This window comes from Gymnoscopelus microlampas, assembly GCF_963454915.1.
Source record: "Gymnoscopelus microlampas genome assembly, chromosome: 10".
Classification (NCBI taxonomy): Eukaryota; Metazoa; Chordata; class Actinopteri; order Myctophiformes; family Myctophidae; genus Gymnoscopelus; species Gymnoscopelus microlampas.
The window spans coordinates 19,580,286-19,604,304 of record NC_139947.1 but is presented as its reverse complement, the minus strand read 5'-3'; the positions used below and the strand labels follow the sequence as shown (position 1 = coordinate 19,604,304).

Below are 24,019 nucleotides of genomic sequence, written 5' to 3'. Positions count from 1 at the left end.
CCACGTCTTACAGTATCCATGTGAAGCAGAACACCTTAAGGAATCCACATTGTTCCATGAGGCTATTGGTGGATTTATTTGGGATGCAATAAAACTACGTATTTGGAAGGGTCCTGAGTACCATAAGACAGAGAGACGGTGTGAGTGTGCGAGGAATACATTGGGGGAAAAGTTAAATTTTACCAGCCCTCACTTTTCAGGGGGCTACTTCAGGGTTATGGCTTCGTTTTGTGGTTAAGGTATGAATTAGGTTAAAGTTGAAGGTTATGCAGAGGTGAGGGTTAAGATGAACTATTTTGGAATGAATAGAATCTATGGAACGTCTGAATAGGTCATGAATAGTGTGTGTGTGTGTGTGTGTGTGTGTGTGTGTGTGTGTGTGTGTGTGTGTGTGTGTGTGTGTGTGTGTGTGTGTGTGTGTGTGTGTGTGTGTGTGTGTGTGTGTGTGTGTGTGTGTGTGTGTGTGTGTGTGTGTGCGCACATGAGCGAGCGAGTGAGCTCATGTGCTCTGTGCTCTTATGTGTTGACTACCTCCAGGTGTGTATATGTGTTACTTAGCAAGCAGTGAGCCTCTGGTATGACTGTGATGCAGAATAAACCTGTGTTTCATTCTGTTGCGTCAGATGAAAGAAAGATAGAGAGAGAGAGAGAGAGAGAGAAACATAATTGAACCAATCTGTAGAGTATGTTAAAACAATGTAACTACAGTAGCACATCTGCAGTGGTTTTAGAGGTTGAGACATTTAGACCCCGGTGTCGGGCCTGAAGCTCATAAGCGCAACATTTCCCCCAGGCTAAGCAGTGATTCCTTTTTTGGATGAGCGGGAGATGTTTTGTCTTGGGTCTTACAATTACTGTGCCTTTTTCCATTGGGAGCGCATATAAAACTTACTGTTTGCAGCTTTCACAAGAGAACACATGGTACAGACTTATTCACATACATCCCCTTCCAGAAACGACTTTGTTAATGAATAAGCAAAGCTACAAAGTCAATTCTGGATAACAATGCTCAATCTTTACACGATAGTTCTTCCTCTTTCTTTTTTTACTGCCTGTGGACAGCAGAAATATAAAGGTGCACTCTTATCATTATTATAGTTAACTAAAACTAAGATCAAACCAAAAGGAAACAAATGACGTTGTTAAATGAACACCCTAAACTAAAATAATTATTAAAAAAACTGAAAAACCAAAATGAACAATGCAAAAGGAACTAAAAGACTTAAATGAAAACGAGAATTCCTAAAACTACTTTTCCACCCACAAAACGAACTAAAACTAAACTGAAATCAATCACCAAACTTAAAAACGAAAAAAAAACCTAATGAATATTTCATAACTACAATAACTCTCCTGTGGACTGGACAACAGAAGTGCCACAGAGCTGACCCATTTGCTCATCCACATTCCGAATGTACACGATATGCAAGAAAATTGCTTAGCATGCTCCTCCCCACTTAGCTCCGCTCTCCATTGCATTGTCTCCTGTCATGAACCGTAACACCACACACAGGCTAATCTCATTGTGGAGACAAGGCCAGCGTTTCATTGCCTCCCCAAGGTTCAGCGAGACAACGAGTGGAAGCCAGGCCAACTCTTAATTTACTGAGATGTTTTAGCTTAACCACATTCCCATGTTAATGGCCCACGGCTGCGGCTGCCTGCAGACAGTAGGTTGCTTGCTCTCTCGACGTGGGGTTCCGGGGACCCCCAGGGGTGCTTGAGGGGGTTCCAGTGGATCCCCAGCTAAGCGTTTGGTGGTTCCATTTGTGCACTCTCTTGAGTTAAATTAAAGCCGTAATCCTGAACTTATTTTAATGAATAAAATGTTATTTTAACCAATCTGTATGGTAGAATCAGTTAATACAATGTAACCAGCACATCCGCAGCGGTTGGAGGTGGTCTCCCTATTCTTTCATCGAGACATTTAGCCCCTGGTGGACACTTACAGGTCCATTTTGTTAACATTTGTTCACTCAGAGTTAAATGGTCACTCGGGAGTTTACTGTGTGTTGTGCTCAGGTGTGGCCCCGATCTCTCCTGTTGTTCTGTGTTTATGCAGATGATCCGTGCTTATTGTTTTAACATTCCTTCACTTAAAAGTGGGCGATGGTGTGTTGAGAAACCTTGGGACCACAAGTTATTGTTTTTTGTAGTGTGTGTGTACGTGCATGCGTGTGTGTGTCTGTGTATGTTCGCTCCAGGCAGTCTGTGGTGTCCATTAGTCTGAGATCAACAGTAGTCCGAACAGATTTGTTTGTCCAGCTGCTGAGTCGCCCCCTGCCAGGCGGACACACACACACACACACACACACACACACACACACACACACACACACACACACACACACACACACACACACACACACACACACACACACACACACACACACACACACACAGGGACCCGGGTCTTTGTGACATATCTAAATAGAGTCTTGCGTTCCCCTCTTGTTACACAGGCGTGTCCATAGGGCCATGTCCGTCTGTCTCTGTCCGTCCGTCCGTCTGTCCCTCCCGTCCTTCTTTGAATCTTTTCTCTGTCCATGGTGCGCAGTTTGACCCCCGTTGCCCTTGACACATGCATTTCTATAGGCTTAGCCAATCAATAGAGGCTCCCGTGGCCCTGTGTCAGATGTCTGCTGCTCTAATTGAAATCAACAACAACCCAGGCTAAGGGTGAATTAGGATTTGTGTGTGTGTGTGTGTGTGTGTGTGTGTGTGTGTGTGTGTGTGTGTGTGTGTGTGTGTGTGTGTGTGTGTGTGTGTGTGTGTGTGTGTGTGTGTGTGTGTGTGTGTGTGTGTGTGTGTGTGTGTGTGTGTGTGTGTGTGTGTGTGTGTGTGTGATAAATGATGATATACTAGTTCCACTACATTCACATGGTGATCATGCATTCATTAGCAGTTTCTGGACATTCATCTTTGGTAAATGAATGAGAAATGTATATACCGCTATAAGATGATTTGTGTATATGTATATGTGTGTGTGTGTGTATATATATATATATATATATATATATATATATATATATATATATATATATATATATATATACATATGTTCACATACTGGTTGTAAGAAATGATACATTATGTGAATGCAGGACGCGGCTGAGAGATTATCTGATTAAATGCTCTGTTAAATTCCATATTTGAAAAAATGTGATCATGTTATGCTCATTCAAATGAATGTCTATGGGCAATGAAAATAAATGGCCCTTGAAACAGGCTGCTCAAAAGTCTGAATTGGTCAGTTACATCTGATGAATACCAGCCATTTTAACATATTCAGTTATACTCTACCTGCAACATTCAGTGTGTTAATATTCAAAAGTTAATTGTAGATGAATTATTAGATTTTTGTTTGTAGTTCTATATGAAATAGTAGATATTTTGTTTGTACTGTACTTCTATATGAAATAATAGATAATTGTTTGTAGTTCTGGATGAAATAGTAGGGTTTTGTTTGTAGTTCTTTTTCCCCGGGGGGCTAATGGAGTTCGGTTACAGCATGTAAAAACTAATCACCATGAAGTAGTCTTTCACCGAAAGCACTTGAACGAATGCTGGTTCCGTTCTTGCGCTGCTTTCGCCAGCTGCACTTTGAAGCCAACCTACTGACAGGATGGCATTCTGAAGGCCTCGGAGGATGAAGCTTATAGCCTTTCACTTTTCTCTGGACAGCCGAGCAGGTGATAACAGCACAGCACAGCACATCTGCTGTTCGGCCAAATGTGGAATAAACCGTAGGCGTGCACTTTATATGGTACTGTATGACCTTGCTTTATAAATCATTGTTAAGCAGACAGCACAGCGTGGTTGAGATTTTCAGCATCAAGGCTCCATCAGGCAGATGTACTTTAAAATAGTTCAAATCCCAACTGTTCCCTGGGTTCCAGGATGAGGATTTTACAGTGTAGATTGGGGTCCCAGAGATAAAAGATTGTGTGAATTGGGGGTCCGTGACCTAATGCATCAAACTGGATGGGTGTTGAAATTTAAATAGGCAGAGAATCACTGACGATGAGCATGCACATCCATGGTGGCTGGTGATCAGGTGCAAACAGAAAATAAGCATAAAAATGCAAATCAAATAAACAACAAAAATGAGTATTGACTTCATATCTTTTATGTGAGCAAAGATGATAAAACATCACCCAATATCAGTTTCGGCTTCACCCCTGTGAGAACAAAACATTCTAAATAATACAATTTCACTTATTCAACCCAAGAATTGCAAGTATTATGAATTGTATTTTTGGTATTATTGTATCTTCCCCTAGACTCAAACGCTGCTTTAAATTCTTACTCCAATACCTAATACAAAAATATGTAAATCAAGTATAAACTATCTAGATGCATCAATTAAGAAAAAAAGTTTTGGCAGAAAGACAGCAGACAAAATGGGCAGAATCCTGTTTGTATTGTCTGATAATTTGGTTTGACTCGGGTCGTTGGCTAATTGGGAGCAGTTCTGTCTTGCGGGCTACAGTAATTAATCCCCTCCATCGCAGCATCCTCATTAATAATGCATTTTTTAACAGGTCATGACACAGCGAGTGGATTTAAGTCTTTATCCCGTCGACTGGGCAACCGAGCCAGACGTCCGCAGTGCGAGCCAATATTTCCTGTTCGGTGGCCGGCGTCCAAGTTAAACACCCCTCAGTCCTCGCTTATGGCTCAGCTTTCCCTGATGATAAAATAACCGAACAGGTTGTAACGTACAGTAATGAAAAAATAAGTCACTTTTTTTGTAAGTCGAAATAAACGTGTGCACTGTAAAACTCCTCTTTATGAATTTAACTCTGAGAGTATACAAAAGGACTCGTATGGGACTCTACGGGGCCCTTATGTATGCTCTCAGAGTTACGCTTGGTGTTAACATGCAGGACTGTGTACTGTACAGGTTCTTACACGTGTATTAACCCTTTAAGACCGGGAACGCATCCGTGTCATTTTAAGATTTCTTTGGCTATATAAAAATAGCAGATCTACAAGCTCATAGCGCGGCACCGAGTGCCACGCTATGAGCTTGTAGATCTGCAATCTTTTTGAAAAATTGTGAAAATGTGTGCAAATCTTTAGTTTGAATGTACATATATTTTTTTAAAGTGAAAGTTTTTAACTCAAATCTTTGCTTCTGGGGATTTTACAAATGTCTTCTAAATCCTAACATTTTTTTTTTCCTAAAGTAAAAAAAAAATATATATAGCAACTTATGTTGCTATATTATCAATGGAATGATTATCAATTTTTTCATGTCCAAAAGAATCCAAAATGTCCGCGGACCCCCTCCCATCTAAAAATATTTAGTTCCAGGGACCCCCAGAAGCAAAGATTTGAGTTAAAAATTTACATAAAAGATTTGCACATATTTTCACAATTTTTTTTTTTCATGGCGCGGCACCGAGTGCCGCGCCATGAGCTTGTAGATCTGCTATTTTTGAATAGCCAAAGAAATCTTAAAATGACACACACACACATGCGTTCCCTTCCCGGTCTTAAAGGGTTAAATACACTACTTCTATGCGTGTGTGCGTGCGTGTGTGTGTTTAAGCATCACGTTCCCGTCCATGGGGAGGAGTGTTTGTGTGACATTGTGTTTGTCTTTCGCTGCGCTGCACACAGCCAAAACTCGGCGTGCGGGCCGCGAGCTCTCTGCCGGACGGCGGCGGTCTGACTTTGATCTCGGCGGACATGAAAAAGCTCTGTTTTGGAGGACGTTTGTTGTTCTGGGCGGTGCAGTACGTACGTTCCTCCTGTTCCTCCGTCTCACACTTTATTTTTCTGCTTCTGTTGTCTTTACCCCGATCCTTTATTTTGTTTCTGTAAAACGATGACCATCCTTTCATCTCTGGCTTCCCTCCCTTTTCTCTCTCTGTGTCTCTCTCTCTCTGTTTCTTTCTTTCTTTCTGTTTCTCTGTTTCTACTCTCTCTCTCTCTCTGTTTCTTTCTTTCTTTCTGTTTCTCTGTTTCTACTCTCTCTCTCTCTCTCTCTCTCTCTCTCTCTCTCTCTCTCTCTCTCCCTCTCTCTCCCTCGGTTAAACCCTCTGTTCAATCATTGATGAATCCCCAGGTGTCCTCCTCACTGTTTGTCGACCTCGGGGGAGAAGACTGATTGGCTCGTCCCTCCCCCATGGTCCCTCCTCCTGTCTCTCCCTTCCTCCCTTCATTTCTTCCTTTCTTCCTTCCCTCCTGTGTCCCAATCAACATCAGACGACCTCTCTCCCCATCCTCCTCCCCCTTGTTATCTCTTATCTCTTATCTATCTCTGTGTCTCTCTGTCTGTCTGTCAGTGTCTCTGTCTGTCAGTCAGTCTCTCTCTCCCCTCTCTCTCTCTCTCTCCTCTCCTCTCCTCTCCTCTCCTCTCCTCTCCTCTCCTCTCTGCCCGCTAGACTTCAGAGAGCCAGCATCAATTAAGTAAGCAGTAGGGTTCCCTAAGCCATTAGGCATATTAGTGTTGGGTCCGTGCCTGTGCCCCTGTGCTCAGACAAAGGCCTTTTAAAGCCTCCCAGAGCATTCTGGCTGCCGTGAGTCCTGATTTGTAGGCGCACACAGTCTATTCCAGACACAGTAGGCGGTAACCGTATAATGCTACACTGTTGATGGCGATTATTTACTTCATTCTCCGCCTTGGTGGCGCTAACAAGCAAGCTTACTCGCCCTCGCGGAAGTTATTATCTCAAAACCGCAAACCGCAACGAGCCAATGTCGTTTATTGACCGCCGATTAACAATACTGACGTCCGTGCAGGAGTGATGCCCCGCGTGATTAATGACATCCAGTGATCTTCTGCCTGCCTCGCCGGAGGTTCTGTGGTATATATTTAACCTCTGGCAATCGCTGCTTTGTCCCACAGGTCACAATCACACACCTCAGCTTCTCAACACTGCCAGCCTGCACTCATCAATCATGTTTGATTTTCTGCCATGAGGCTTAGATAGTGGAATAATAGTGGTGGATTGTGTGTGTGTGTGTGTGTGTGTGTGTGTGTGTGTGTGTGTGTGTGTGTGTGTGTGTGTGTGTGTGTGTGTGTGTGTGTGTGTGTGTGTGTGTGTGTGTGTGTGTGTGTGTGTGTGTGTGTGTGTGTGTGTGTGTGTGTGTGTGTGTGTGTGTGTGTGTATGTCTGTATGTTAAATTCATGCACGTGTTGTGTACGACGCGTGTGTGTGTGTGTGTGCGTGCGTGCGTGCACTTGATCAAAATGGAGAGAGCACACTCTATTAAGCGTTTGACAATTGAAGACCTCCCACTCCAAAAGACCTGCTCGGATTGTTCCTCTCTCCCCGTCCCAGAGAGACGAGGGGGGGGGGGGGGGGGGGGGGGGCACAAAGGCAGGTCCCCCGGGGGGGGCTTCCATTTTCTTTCTACTGAAGCTGTCCGTCACACGGCTCGTTGACAGAAGGCCGGGACATCATCACTCCCACCTGCCTGCACTCCAAATACACATCACTGTTACATCCTGAGCGCCCAGCCAGCTTCTGGCTGGGTACTATATGCTGCTGGGCCATAATTCAAATCCTCTGCTATGCGGCAGTGAAGATCCTCAGGGTTCGTATTTAAGCCTTTATTTTGACAGAAATACAGTACTAGACAGAGACAGGAAATGCGGAGAGAGAGAGAGAGAGTAGGGGAATTCAGCAAATAATTTAGCTGGATGGGAATCGAACCGGTACCTCGCTGATCAGGGTGTTGATCAGTGCGGCCTAAACAGTTGGCTATTGGGTCTCCCAAGTGTTCATTTAACTCGGACTATACAAAACTCTCAGGGTTACAAATTGGTCGGGGTCCAGTTGGTTCCATTTGTACACTGCACACTGCTTTTACAGTTTACTCTGCTTTTACAGCATTGAGATAATGAAAGTGTGTCCGTTATTGTTATTATCTCGGCCAGGCCGAAAGGCATGGCAAGAGAGTATGTTAATGTTTTACCCTCCGTCCGTGTGTGTGTCCGTGTGTCCTGTCCATCCGTTAGGAGCTAATCTCTGGCACCGTTGGCCCGGTCGCTGCGAAACTGTGCACACACACTCCCTGGATGCCGATTCAGAACCTCTGCCTCAAATCTTTCACATTGGCCTGTTATAGCGCCAATGTGACTATAGAGATACACAGTATCTCTATAGTCATGTGATCAACACGGATCTGTCCGATTTCCCATATTCCATCCTCATTGGCTAAGGTTAGCTTCCTAAATGTGCAGGATTGGTCCGTTTTGAACAAAATGCCTCAAATCATGAACGCAGCTTGCGATTTCCGTGAAATTTCACAAACACATTCCCACTAGGCCAAGGAAGAAATGCTACCCTTTTTCACATTGGCCTGTTATAGCGCCACCAGCAGGTCTAATTTAGCAAAACACATTTTTGGAACAAAATGCCTCAAATCATCAATGCAGTGTCCGATTGCCGTGAACGACCTAAGAATAAATGGCACCCTTTTCACATTGGCCTATTATAGCGCCACCAGGAGGCCACAATAACGTACCTGACCAGGCGGAGACCTGTGCTCCGAGGAGCACTTTTTCTACTTCAGAATTCAAATGGTGGTTCACTAATGTGGTTTAGAGTAAACGTTACTCTAAACCACATTATCGAGAGATATATTATCCAATTTTGGTCTGACAATGCAGTGACATCACACAAGTCTTTATCCTTGGAGTAAGACTGTTTATACTGTACTTCATAATACTAGTGTATTACAAAACTGTTTGTTTTTGTGTTTTCAGCATCCTCTGGTGGATACTTTTGCAGACAGAGTATTATACATACATACATACATACATACATACATACATACATACATACATACATACATACATACATACATACATACATACATACATACATACATACATACATACATACATACATACATACATAGACAGCTTCAATAGCTTCAATACATAGACAGACTGTTGTTAGGTCAATTGAAATTAATTAATTTCAGTGTGTCCTGTTGTCATCATGTCACTCTCCTGTGTGGTATTTTTCTCAGCTGTGTGACTGAACTGTTATGGAACTGTTACCTGCTACACTGTAAAAGTCCTCAGTGTTCCTTTAAGTCCTCAGTGGACAAATGGAACCATTTTGCACTGAGTTAAATTAACTGCTCTCATTGGTTCGAAGTTGAATCTTTGGTTGGTTCATAGGTGTGGTACAATAATCATATAACATGGTTATGAAGTCTAATCTCACAAACTGAGAAAACAAGGTTATGCCACACACCACAAGATGAAATCCACAACAAACATTTAGGGTGAACTTTGATCTCTTTATTGTTGTTGTTGTTGTTACTGTTGTTCCTGTATCGGTAAAAACAAAAAGACTGCAGAAGCGTAAAAATACAACAGGTAATAACATTAACAATGGGTATGTTAGATTTAGGTTTGCAAGGATTGACAATACTTGACTTGAGCGGACCAAGTACAGAGCCGACCCTGATCAACTAACTATTCGTTTTATTAAGTATAGAGGGTTTAAGTGGTTAATCCTAGGCTGATTCCCTGCTGGATTGAACTTGAACGTGTGATATTTCTTTCTGTGCTTTATTGGTGTCCATGAAACCACTCCTCCCATTTCTTTAGCAGTCCATTGGAGCATTCATGGCCTGCATACAACGTCCACTGTGTGACCAGGAAGTAGGCTCTACTGGTCCAGCCCTGTGACAGCGTCCCTCTGTGTAAAGTGTGATCTTGAATGAATTGCACATTAGAAACGCCTGTCACTGGTCCCACTTTAAGCCACTCAGTGGGAATTATTGCTGCATGGATGCTTTGGCTGTGGATCAAACAGGTTTTGGTTAAGAGTAGGCAGTTTTACGACACACACACACACACACACACACACACACACACACACACACACACACACACACACACACACACACACACACACACACACACACTGAAATGATAAGCCAGGCCAGTGAGATAATCGGGCCAGGTTTTGCTGCATTGTTCCTTCTGTGGCTTAGCGACCAGATTGTACTGTCATACTGCCAGCGGTGCGGCTGTATAGCCTCATCGCTGAGTTGGAGTTTAGGGATCTATTCATTTCAAAAGTGACTAAACACAAAGAGAAGACAGAAATACATAAAGAAATGATCACCTTGAAACAGACAATTTGACTGCTAAAGCCCTTTTTGTTTTGCCATACTATGGCGTTGTGTGGTGCAAATAGCCGATCTGAGCTCACAACACCTTACATTGGAAAGTTTATTAATCTTGTACTGTAGATATGCTATTTTCACAGTTTTTGGAAATCTTTGAAAAACTCAATAACTAAATAAGCTTCAAAGCACATTAAGAAAACACACCAAAAATGTGCAGGCTCGAATACCTGCCTGAACGTGAATCCATGCTCTTGTTTTGTATTCAGTATAGAACGTTTAGCATTTTTGACACACACACACACACGCGCACACGCACACGCACACGCACACGTGCACACAAACACCTCAAAGACTGGAGCCTCCCACACTAATATTTGATTTCGCTGGCGTCTCGTATGTTCTCACAGAGGCAGACAGAGGGGACAGTGTGAGCTCTTCTATGGGACTGCCAGTTGGGTTGCAAGCTCAGGTCAGCGCTCCAGCTCTGACTAATAACAGGCCCAACCAGCAGCCATCTTCCTCTGACGCCGGAGGGGAAATAAACTTCCATCTCCCAAGTTCCACGTGAGAAATATTCACATTCCCTCTGTTTCATGTAGACCCCATTCTACATGACATGTACAGAGCTGTCCTACATATACTGTACAGTAACCTACAGCAGTGGTTATCAATTTGGGGTCCGGGGACCCCCAAGGGTCCTTGAGTCGGTCCCAGGGCGTCCCCAGCTAAATGTGATTATATAGTATCAAAATACCCAATATACATTGGCTATTTGAAAACTACAATGTGAGCTTATCTGCTACTTTTCCTAAGATCTTGAAACATTTTGAAAACAACTTATTTCATGATGTTCCCTGGCACAGAATATGTTCAGATGGGGGTCCAAGGCAGAATACATATTACTTTGGGGGTCCTTGATCTTTATGGTATCAGTTGATCATGTACATCTAGAGTTATTTAACTAAAAGTCCAGACGTTGACCTTGATTATGACCGTGGCCTTTTGGACCCAAAGGTTAACCACTTTCAGCCCGGTGTTCCTATTTGGGCGTGTCATTTTAGGTAAAAACTATAATCTGTCAAAAAAGTCCCACATTTTCAAAAGAAAAGAATTATAAATGTTTTCATAATTTTCACTATTCATTGCTGGTTTGTTTTAAAAATATTTTAGGAGTTGGCAATTATTTTTTACCCCTTTTTGCTCTGAATTTTGTCATCATGACAATTAATTCCTTCCCACATATTTCTGTGTTGCCACGGCTGTTGTACCCTACTGGCTCACCTGGCATTGAGGAGCCCCCACTGGGAGGACGTAGAGCCTCCGTCCAACATTCCAGGCGCCGCCCCCCAGCCCGTAGGAGTACATGCAGCAACAAAGATCCCCCTCCCTGCCTGGTGTCCCTCTCCCGAACATGGGCCAACATGTGTTCACACAGACACTAGGCACTAGTAGGCCAAACCGGATGCACTGTGTTGAATTAATACGTATAGATTATGTGCATCTGTCCGGCATGCAGTTTTACATTGTACATGCAAATGTGTGCATGTGATAATAAACATTCAAAGTAATATAGCGGAATAACAAATATACCAGCTCTAGCCTCATCCATACGGAATGTACCGTATAGTGTGGTGGAGTATAATGTATGGTGTTGTGAGAATGGACAAGTGCTGTGGCAGCATGTGTGGACGAGACACAGAGGATCGCTGACAAAACATTTAGAATATGTGAGGCATCTCCACAGGCGCCTGAGATACCAGGCACGCTGGAGGAAATGAGAGAGAGAGGGGTGGGGAGGGGGGGGAGAAGGAAAGAGGAGAGCGATAGAGGGAGAGAGAGAGTGAGAGGGGTAGTGAGAGAGGGGGTGAGAGCGAGAGTGGGGGTGAGTGCTGAGAGAAGAGGATAGGCTCCACATTTCTGTCTCTCTCTAGATGTACTGTAGCGTGTTCTAAGTGAGTGGTTCACTCAAGTTCACGAGCAGCGTGGAGAAGCATATGGGAAAAACAAATGGATGCTTGGGGGATCAGTGATTTGGGCCTTTTCTGGACAGTCTCAAAACACGAAGAGACTTCATCAAGTCCTGGTCTCTCATCTGACAGTGAACACAGTGAAATCCTTAGTGGTAAATTAACCCTGTTAATTTCACTCAAAGAGTTTACAAATATAACCAAATGGTTATATATATTATAAGGGGTCCATTTGGTTATATTTGTGAACTCTCTGAGTTACAAGTGGATAAACCTGTCCAATGTCCAATTTTGGATTTCTAGCTTATGTTTATGAGCCAGTTTGCCTACGCTGTTCAACAACACAGAGAGCTGTTTGTTAAAGTCTTGAAGGATTTTCTCAGATAGCTTTTCCAGTTGCGCTCTGACGTGCAAAACAATTGGCGGGAGTGATCTCTTTGGCGCTTTGTTGAAAGTTTAAAAGACTGAAAGCACGCCGCATAGCGTACGTCTACCTCCCAAAGACCGGGCCGGAGGAGAGGGAGCGTCGGTACGCCACAGACAGTGTGACAACCTGATTAAAATGCCTACCAACCCAGAGAGCTGGGCAGGCCTCTGCTCGCTATTCACCCCGGCACAGGCTCGCCTGTCGTCACGACAACCGACCACGACAAAGAGCTTTCTCAAGCCTATTGAGAATGAGGTGGCTGTGTGTGAGAGAGAGGAGAGTGTGTGTGTGTGTGTGTGTGTGTGTGTGTGTGTGTGTGTGTGTGTGTGTGTGTGTGTGTGTGTGTGTGTGTGTGTGTGTGTGTGTGTGTGTGTGTGTGTGTGTGTGTGTGTGTGTGTGTGTGTGTGTGTGTGTGTGTGTGTGTGTGTGTGTGTGTGTGTTAGGGAAGATACCAGATCGTGCAAGCTAGCCGTGGGTGGTAATGTATGCAGACAGTGCACAAACATGAATACACATGCGTGACCGACCACCAACTCCTTTGCATTGTGGGATGGCTGCACAATGACACACTTTAGCCAACGCGTCCCCCCCCCCCGATGACGTGATGCTCAACCGTGTGGCATATGGCCGCGATAAATTTGATCTGGGTACACACACGCACACACACACACACACACACACACACACACACACACACACGCACGCGCACACACAGATGCAGCTTTTTCCATGAGAATAGAACGCTTACGCCCTTTTTCTTCTCGTGTATCATCATGCGTCATTTTTGTCTGCTTTGTTTTGGGACGGTGACCCGCAAGGGTTCATTTATACACTCTCATTGTTAAAGGGATATTTCACTTTCAAACATGTTTGGGGTAATTCTTTTTGTGAGCACCCCAGAACGTTTTTAAGTTGCTTGATTCAGTATTTAGATATTTGAAATTCATTTTATCAGACACGCCCCCTTCCTATACAAACCCTTTGTAACTTCAAACTCCATTCTAACCATGATGGATTCATCGAAAACACCCGTCCTTGGTTCTGGTGACTCATACTGCCTTCCTAATATGTGAGGGAGACATGTTTTTTCTATTACTTGTTTGGATACATTTTATTTAATTTCTTGTGTGTATTAATATTAGTATTAATTATTTAAAATTTTCCCCCAAAATTGTACAAAATAAATTTAAATTGAAAAACCATGCCCCCTCAAACATTAGAAGGACAATATCAGTCACCAGAACCAGTTACAGGTGTTTTTGATTAATCTATCATGATTAAAATGAAGTTTGAAGTTACAATGGGTTTGGATAGGAAGGGGGCGTGTCTGTTAAAATGAATATCAAATATCTAAATATTGAATCAAGCAGCTTACAAACTGACGTTAAAATGACCCCAAACATGGCATGTGCCGCAGCGCGGCGGTCCAGGCACCCTAGGCTGCAATGCCAGCCTGACAGCGTGTCGTGGGTTCTTGTCCCGATCCCGATGACCTTTGCTGCGTGTCACTCCCCATCTCTCTCCCCATTTCCTGTCAGTCTACTGTCCTATAAATAAAGGCATAAAAGCCCCCAAAAATAATCTTTGAAACATTTTAAATGACCCCAAACACGTTTAAAAGTGAAACATCCCTTTAAATTAAAACTCTGTATCCTTGAGTTTTTTACAGTGTATCCAGTATGTTCAATTGATTCAACAGCACTTACTACATTTTAAGCCGCAATCCAATGTGTTTGTTTGTGAATAAAACATTATTTTAGCCGTTCTGTAGGGTAGAGTATGGTAGAGTCTGTTAATACAATATAACTAGTACATCTGCAGTGGTCGGAGGTGGTCTCCCTGCTCTTCCATTGAGACATTTAGACCCAGGCCAGGTGTCGGATAGCACACCTACTGGTTCACGAGTAGTACTGCCTGAAGCTCAAAGCGTAATATCTCCCCTGCCCAAACAGGCTCTCCCCCGTAGCTCGTATGGGCCTGCTATTTTTGTAAGATGGATGGAGTGAGGGCGCAGTCTGCTCTCATGCTTTGTCATCCATTCTTTGTGTGTATCTTTCTCACACACTCTGGTGTTTTCGGTGTGGCTCTTGGTTCCTGTGGCAGACCAGCGGAGAGGGAGAGAGCTCTGTAATTGTGGCAGATGTTGGCCGCTGTCCGGCACGCTGTGGTCCCTGCCGAGGCAGCACACCATCTCTCCAAGGATGTGACCACTGGCCACTTAACACTGAGACACACACACACACACACACACACACACACACACACACACACACACACACACACACACACACACACACACACACACACACACACACACACACACACACACACACACACACACGTGCACGCACGCACTTTAAACACATGTGCACGCACGCACACAGACACGCGCACACGCACACACACTCACACACTGTTACCCACTACTATAATCTCTTATATACTGTACCGTGGGATCTTATTTTAGTATGGGTTCTGAATGTATTATTTGAGGCATATTACTTTGCATGGGTCATGTGTTTTCACTGAGCTATATTTAAGAAAAGCCATTTTCTTTTCTCTTTTTTTTGTTGGGGTGGACACTGGGGGCTACATGGACGATGTACTTTAAAAAGCTGCCAGAATGTACATTGGTCATTTAGGTTGGTCTGTCCTTGGTTATAAGGTTCAACGGGGCCTCAGCTGCTCTCGTCAATCATTCTCTCTCTCTCTCTCTGTGTCTCTCTGTGTGTCTCTCTCTCTCTCTCTCTCTCTCTCTCTCTCTCTCTCTCTCTCTCTCTCTCTCTCTCTCTCTCTCTCTCTCTCTCTCTCTCTCGGTCTCAAGCAGATCTCAGTTTAGTCATCCCCCCACTTCCTCTCCAGTGGTCTTTGATCCTTTGCAATGTTTAACAGCCAAACATGTACCATCAGTCCCAGCCCCTCATACTGCAATGACAACCTGTCTGTCTGTGTCATATGTCTGTCTGTCCAGCTCTCTTGTTTGTTTCTCACTGTTCGTCTGTGTCCGTCTGTCATTCCGTGTCTGTTTGCGGGTCAGCCTATCTGTCTGACCTGTACATACACATAAAATGTCATTTAACTCAGAGAGTGTACACATAATTATAACCAAAAGCACACATTTGCCATGCAACGTTTACATTCAGACTACTCTATGACAGCACGGAAGGTCCTGAATATTTTCATTCAGTAAAAATATAGGCTGACATACGGCGGAAATAGCTGATCCACAGGATCACAGCGCATTGCAACACACCCCCTTGTGAGCTTGTAGATCGGCTATTTATGGTGAAGAGATTTGGTGTAAAGGGGGCCAAATACAGAGTACAGACCCCTGTGGGACCCCCCCTCAACAAGGTATGGGGTTTAAGTAGAAGTAGTTTAATTGGTAAAACTAATATTTGTCGCCTATACAGTATGTGAGCAACTGCATGGCCTATTTCTCACCTAAAATATTATCAGAAACTGTTGTAAATGAAAATCTGCAACAAAATCTGATATTTTGAAACAATTAATTTGGCCCAGTAATATATATATGTGTCAGGTGGTCACAGGTGTGTGTTTATATAGCATTTTGCAACGGCTTCGACCGCGGCTCAGCCAACCATAATCAAGGACCGGAGCTATCCGTTTTATAACATCCTGTTAAGCACCTGCAAACACTACTGTCAGCTAACTGAAAGGAGCCGGCCACACACGCGTGTGTGTGTGTGTGTGTGTGTGTGTGTGTGTGTGTGTGTGTGGTGTTGATGGTGGAGTTTGATGGGTATATAGGCTGCCTTTCCAAGGGAAGTGGCTTTTATCCCTGTGTGTCCGTTCAGTGGAGCCACTTGGTCAGGGAGAGGAGTGAAAGGGAGTCTATTCCCTCACAGAGACTCCCTTCACCACACAGAGGTCATTCAGGCTGACGAGGAAGAGAGAGTGAGAGAGAGAGAGAGACCCTCTGTGTTTCTGTGTGGACGGCAAGAGATAGAATTTGCCATTGACCTAAAGAGGGCCATGGACATGGATAAGGGCCAAGCCAGTGTACATCTGTCTCTCATAATATTAGCACTTTCACTGCTCTCTCTCTGTCTCTCTCTCTCTGTGTCTGTCTCTCTCTCTCTCTCTCTCTCTCTCTCTCTCTCTCTCTCTCTCTCTCTCTCTCTCTCTCGCATCTACAGTACATAAACATTTACGTTATTTTAATAAATAAATATTTAAGATTAAATTTCTGTTATACAAAAAAGGGTGAAATATATACCAGAGTTGTGTGAAGATGTGGTAATATCCCATATATATGCAGACTCCATCCTTCCTTAATAAAATAACCATGAACTGTGGTGAGCAGTCCTGTGTTACTTCTCAGTTCACACTGATTCGTTTTTTGTTTTACTGTAACTTGCATCGTTGAAACTGTTTCAATTTGAGGGACATTGCACTGAGCTCCACTCGTGCTTTTGAATACAGGCCAGTATCAGTATTAAGATGATTGGCCTGTTATAGCCAGCAAAGTATGTGAAAGATAATTGCAATGTTTCTAATAAATGAATTGCCTTAAATAATAACATGTATGATATACTGTAGGTATTTGTATTTTAATTCAATTTTAAAATAATTAAGTTTTCCCTTTTGAAATCTTGGCAGAGCAAGGTGTGTACAGTCTGACTCCCCACTGATGTCAGACCAACACAATTATGGTCACAGTCTTGATTAGGATTGAAATTCTTCTGGTCTCGGTCATGACTCAGTCTCACATCTTGAATACAGCGCGATGGCCAAACGGAAGAGATCGAAGGAAGAAACGTCCCCAAACAATTTGGAACATTCTTGTTAGTTTGTTACCGTCTAAACCATTGTCCACTTGCTTTGTCCCCTGCATTCACAGTAAACTGTTTATATATATATATGTTTTGACAAGATCCTCATGAGTTCAGGATCCTAACAGGATCCAGACAAGATATGTACCTGTAGTTTATTAAATAGGATCCAGCCTGACGTTCATATGTTTTACTTATCTACTATGCGATAGTGTGGTCGTGCCTGCCAGAGAGGCCCCTACTAAAACTCAAACAGGCGTGCGACCCCGCCCCGCCCTGCTGTTGTCTACTGTACTCTCTGGAGGAGATCCACATATCTAGAGTTCCACAGTCTAGGGCCTGGGGTGCGACGCCAGCAGACCTACCAGAACACAACAGTGCCAGGCAGCAGGGGCTCTGTGTGGGCCATGAGGCCCCCACCCCCTTCTTCTGGAAGAGTTGCCAACCCCTGTGTCTCCTCTCACTGACCTCACATATTTTATGGGGTCCTTAGCGTTCAGCGGGCTGTCACGGATCATTAGGAGCTTTAGAATTGAACATGAACAGCGGACACTCTCAATGATTAATAAACAGATGGAGAGAGAGGGGGGGAGAGAGAGAAAGAGAGGGGCAGAGGGAGCAGGACAGAGGCAGAAAAGCTTGGGGAGAAAAAGTCAGAAGTTCAGTGTTCGAGCAGGCTGTGGGTGTGTTAGGCCTCAGTGTGTGCAGTATTTTTGCACAGACACATACACGCTATCGCTTATGTGCCCGGTGTGAGATATTGCACGTGGAGTCCCCCCCCCCCCATACACGGAAACCTTTGCTTATTTATGTGTCCGCCCTTACACTTAGACCTGTGTGTTTTCAATCTCGGCTCTACAGTTGTTCAGTGAGTGTGGACCCCTCCCCTCTGTCCCCTCTGACAGGCTAACAGTCCACCAGTGGTTATTTATAAGCACTTGGAGCGCACCAGCGCTGTTCCACGCTCTGCATACCAGACACGGTTGATGAACTCTGGAGATTGTTGGCTAGCGGCATGGGAGAACCCCCCCCCCCCCCCCCCACATTCCCCTCCCCACAAGCTGCTCCTGCATGGGGTGGCAGTATTCATGTTATTACAAAACACTTTGCAGGCCAGAGTAATGGCTGTAGCGGAAGTAGTGATGACGGTGGATTCAGCATTTGAATACTGGCTGTCTGAGCTAAACGTATGGTAAGTGGCCGAAGAAAGTTGTGAAAAATGTCAGTCTGAATATGGTGCGTCACGTTTATTAACGTGTGCGCCCCTTCGAGATGTTTGTGTTTTTTAGCAATTTTGGAACATATCTTAATGAAAAAAACATTATTTCAACCAATCTTAATGGTAATGTTGTGGTCTACCTATACTCTTCCATTGAGAAATGTAGACCCTACATTGTGTCAGGTAGGACTACTGGTCAACAAGTTGTACTGCCTGAAGCTCATACATGCAACATCTTCCCTGGCCATGCGGGATTCAGTGTAGAACTGGTCTGGTTCTGGTTCTGGTCGATCGACACGGTCACGACTTTTTTCTGTTCTGGCCCCACAGTGGTGGAATGAACTTCCCACTGATGTCAGGACAGCAGAGTCACTGCCCATCTTTCGCCGCAGGCTGAAAACCCACCTCTTCAGGAAACACTACCCTTCCTCTTTGCCTGGCCTACTTGTTGTTAACTAGTTGTAGGAACTATTGTTGTATTGTTGTATAGGATCTATTAGCTCGTGCTCATTTGATTTGGCTATTTTATCTCATGTGTTTATGAAAGTAGATAGCTGATATATTGCACTTTTACCTTAGCGCTAGGTATACTCTTGGTTGCTTGTTTTTACAGGAAATGCACTTAAGACCTCTGGTGATTAGTAGTTTCGTTCCCTACCTATGTTGAATGCACTTATTGTAAGTCGCTTTGGATAGAAGCGTCTGCTAAATGACTGTAATGTAATGTAATGTAATGTAATGTAGAACTTTGGTTTTCCACTTGGGTAGAACATGACAGCTTTGAACGCCAAGCTCGATTTTCATGAATAAAAGAACAAACAAATAAACACATAAATTCTGTGACATAATCAAAATTTGATGTATTATTGTACTATTAGTAAGGCCGTGTCCATCTCCCCTGAAGAATAACGCTACTGTAAATTCTTCTACAGCACCGGAAAAAGCCAACCATGTCAAGAGAAAAATGGAATTCCCCCTTTTCTCTTACATCAAGTATTTGTAAGTCTCAGAGGGGACAGATGTCACCGAGACTTAAGTTAACACTTACCCTGATTTTACCCTGTATATCCGTGGTATATCTCTCTGTTTCCCACACCACAGCCCTCCCTGCTGACCTCATGCTGGCTCTTAGCGGAGCCTCGTCATTGCTGGGTAATAGGAGGAAGTTCCCATAGAGATGGGGTAGCCGTGGTGGGCTATAAATACATTGACTGCGATGCGTCAGACGGTTAAAGAGCAGGTGAGGACGCCAGCGGAGGCCAGTAGCGCTGAGACTCTTGTCCTCTGTTTGTCCCTCACAACAGCTGTGTTAGGTTAACTAATAGATGGTTAAGTCAGGTATTAACTAAACAACCCGCTGAGCACTGTGGCTCTGACCTTTGCATCCCCGCATAAGTGGTGGCTTGTAATACTTGAAACTAATGTGGTTTCACTTGTGCGTCGCTGCGAATAAGAGCGCCAGCTAAAGCTATGTTAAAATATAAATGTCACATGCAGTTAGGTCGATAGTTTTATCAAAAACCTTGTTGATTTCTACTTTAATTATTTGGATCGCTCTAGAAAAAAACAAAAGGCTAAAGGCCCTGACAGATATAAAGCACCAGTGAAGCATGTGTCTCTACACAGTACAATACAATACTGGATGCCATACTGTATACACATGTGATGGAGTTATTTTGATTGATCATAATTTGTCTAGTGCCCTAAACCTGCTTTAAATGTCAAATTAATATAATGCTGTCATATTGGCCTAAACTCTGTCATGTACTATTGTGCTATTTCTCTGTCTATGCAAGGTCAAACTAGCTACATGCGTTCTGTGGCTATCAGTTGTTGATCATAATTTGTCTAGTGCCCTAAACCTGCTTTAAATGTCAAATTAATATAATGCTGTCATATTGGCCTAAACTCTGTCATGTACTATTGTGCTATTTCTCTGTCTATGCAAGGTCAAACTAGCTACAGGCGTTCTGTGGCTATCAGTTGTTTTGAGAACACTGTATCTCGATGTTCTTCTCTGCTAACAATTCCTTCAGCGCCACTGAAGTCATCACTGACCAGTGACAGGTCAGACCCGGGGTCAACGTGTTATTCGAGACATGTGGACGCTGTTTATTCAAAGATAAACTGTCACACCATCTTCATCATCTTCATCATCTACCATCATCATCCTCATCTGACGACGACGTAATCATCACTATCCACCAATAGCAGGATAACACCTCTGACGGCTGGACGCTCGATGTATCTTCAATGATGTCATATGTTTATGTTACTGGACGCTGTTAAAGTCCAGGGCTTTCTCTGTTTAACGGCGGAGAGAGGCGACGACCGATGATGCGTGAACCTGCTGATACTGTAACCTTCCATTACTCTCTCTCTCTGAATAATAGACTTTCATTACATCCAATGGCTGCCTGTGTCCTGAGTCTGGTTTTTTTCTTGTCGCCTTTGATGAAAGTTACCGGTACTTATATACATACTGATGTGATGTTTCTGCCATGCATAAGTATCTATACATATGGTTGATAAGGAAAAATAACAGCTCTATCAACATGTTATGGTGGTCTGTGCCTGTGTCAATGCTTGAAAATAGAACCAAGTTCTGAAAGACATGTCAACAGGTTGTGACGCGCCGCCCACTTGACACCCACAGTGTGTCTAGTCTACAGCCATTAAAAACAATGGATGCGTATTTGTCATGAGCGACTGAGCCTCATTAGAAACACCCAACTAGAAATTCGGAAAGGGAAAGGCCATGGGGTTGCCAAAATTAAGGTGGTGGAGGTAACGACCTCTACCCTCAGAACCCTGCTGCTAGTCTGGCTAATAACTGAAGCCACAGTTCTGAACATACCGTACATGAGAGAGAGACTGAGACAGACTGTGGTACTGATTTGACTCTGTATAACGTAATGCATAAAACGTTATTTTTCATAAGGTCAAGATTATGTCTGATTTGTATTTGCTTGTGCACTAAGAGCGACTGATCTGCAAGATTAGAAGGCATTGTGCTGCACCGTGTTGTGAATTTGTAGATCGGCTATTTTCAGTGTGCAACTAAGTATAAAACACCCTTTCTCTTGTCTTTTGGGACTGTTGAATCTTTCACTGTATGGCTCTCTCTCTCTCTCTCTCTCTCTCTCTCTCTCTCTCTCTCTCTCACTGTGTGTGTGTGTGTGTGTGTGTGTGTGTGTGTGTGTGTGTGTGTGTGTCTCTCACTCACACACACACACACACACACACACACACACTCCTTGCACCCCTTGGCAGCGGGTGAGGTTATCGTTCAGCAGTGACAGACTTCTTTTTTTCTTCTCATGAATAAGTAAAGAGGGGGTCTGAGACACACTCACCCACTTATCAGACACACTAACACACATGCACCTGCTCCTGGATGGACCCCCGGCTACACACACACACACACACACACACACACACACACACACACACACACACACACACACACACACACACACACACACACACACACACACACACACACACACACACACACACACACACACACACCATCATCTTCTTAAGATTCCAGATGCCTCCTCCCCAACCTCCTAGCTCTCATCTTGTGTTTTGTGATTGCGACCCCAGGGGGTCTGCAGTTAGACAACATGACTGCATACAACATGGCAGCTATACTGTAGCTTCACAGCATAGTAAGAAACATATCCACGAAGCAAAATAACACAGTGCAAAGAAATTAATTAAATGCATTAGGCAAGGTCTTTTTGCTGAATATTACAACTGAGATATAAATCGCAATGCAAGTAGTCACTACTTTTGGCATGCAATAATTTGGTCTATATACATTTTTGTGTGTGTGCGTGCATGTGCACGCGTGCATGTGTGTGATTGCTTCAAAGGCTTGGGTGTGGCAGTTTAGGGGGTTGTTGCTAGGCTTGGGTCTAGTGAATCAGGCAGCGCTGTGAGAAAATCTCACTGTATGATATTTTTGAGATGGGGGATTTTTTGTAATTATTTGTATTATTACTATTACTCTGTACTAATATACATTAAACAATTGGGGTGGTTGTATTTGGTCACCCTGCTCTTCTATTGATGCACTTACTGTATATCCTGTGGTCTGGTAGGACCACTACTGGTAGACAATTGGAACTGCCTGAAGGTCAAAATTCAGTTTTTCCCCTCAGCAACCAGGCATGCTCTTTTAGCTCAGTGGTTAACATTTCAGCACTTGCTTGAGGGACCTGGGTTTGAATCTGGGTTAGGACATGAAAGTTAGTGTAGCCTTAAGTAAAACAATTATATATATATATATATATATTTATATATATGTATGTACATTATATCATTTAATTTGTTTTACATTACATGTTTTCGCCTCAGGTTCAGCACCAAAAAACATGCCAGAAAACCTTTTAGCAGCCTTCGTAAAGATACCTTTCTCAAAAGATGCCATCTCTTCGTTCTTATAGATTCCTCAGTGTAAACGTCTTTTAATATCTGATAGTTCTTCGATGTCACATTCTTTGTTTTTCGTTACATTGTTGCCTCTCCTGTTGAGGTCGTGTTGGGGTGAGGTGGATGGGTGGTTGGAGGGTCGGTTCTGTTCAATAATTAAAGGGGCTTATCTCTAATGGCTGACCTCTCCGTGGAGATCAGCCATTAGAGGTGAAGGTGGTATGGAATAGTTTGGTCACTGTTTTATGGATTGCACAGAAGGCATTTTAAAAAGTAGTGAAAGTAAGTGCAATATTAATATACCCTCCAAGGAGTCATGTTTGGACACGGATATGCTTCTGTTCTTGTGATTTCAGCCTTTCAGTCTTTCCCACTCTGTTAAATCACATGAACCTGGGGCAAACATTTAGCAGAAATAGTCGATTTGTGAGCTTGTAGATCGGCTATTTTAGGTGAAGAGATTTGCAGTAGAGGGGGAAAAAGGAGTGAACCTATTATACTGTAGAGCCCTGGGGGTCAAAGTATATAGGGCTTAAGTTGTTCAAGGTGTTACGATTCTTCTCATTTGTGTATCTTCTGTATTTCTAGGTGGAGTTAAGAAGAATGGGCTATGATTCCACGTGATGAGGACAAGGCCTTCTAAAGCTGAAAATAGGACACAGATGGTCAGATACTGCAAATTCCTGTTTAATTTACTGTACATTTAAAACTTAAGCAGAATCAGAAAGCATCTTTCAATGAATGTACTTGACTTGTAGCCTACTGAACATGCTAACTTAACGTACTACAAAGTACCCAGTAGGAATAACTGTAATCGCAGATTCATTGTAAACTCGTAACAACAAAAACATTATTGTAAAGCAAAATTACGCTTTGGTAAAGCTTTGGGTTGCTTAGCATGATGTAACTCCAAATTCTGGCGAGTTTTCTGCAATAGTTGCTCACTTGATTAAAATGTTTATTCCAAAATACGCTCCTCGTTGACTAAACATTTTATACTGAAACAGTGAGTTTGAGACCTGTTTCTCTTTGCAATGTGAGTCAATTGCAAGGCTATTCT

At 43.4% G+C, this 24,019-nt stretch overlaps 1 protein-coding gene across 1 annotated transcript in view; it reads left to right on the top strand.

The window, feature by feature from the left end:
• Positions 1-24,019, top strand: part of plxnb1a (plexin b1a) — an 83,432-nt gene that overhangs the window by 16,277 nt on the left and 43,136 nt on the right. The window contains exon 2 of the mRNA XM_084070282.1: positions 23,548-23,624. The gene's annotated coding sequence lies outside the window, so the exon portion shown is untranslated. The remainder of the gene's footprint in view (positions 1-23,547; positions 23,625-24,019) is intronic.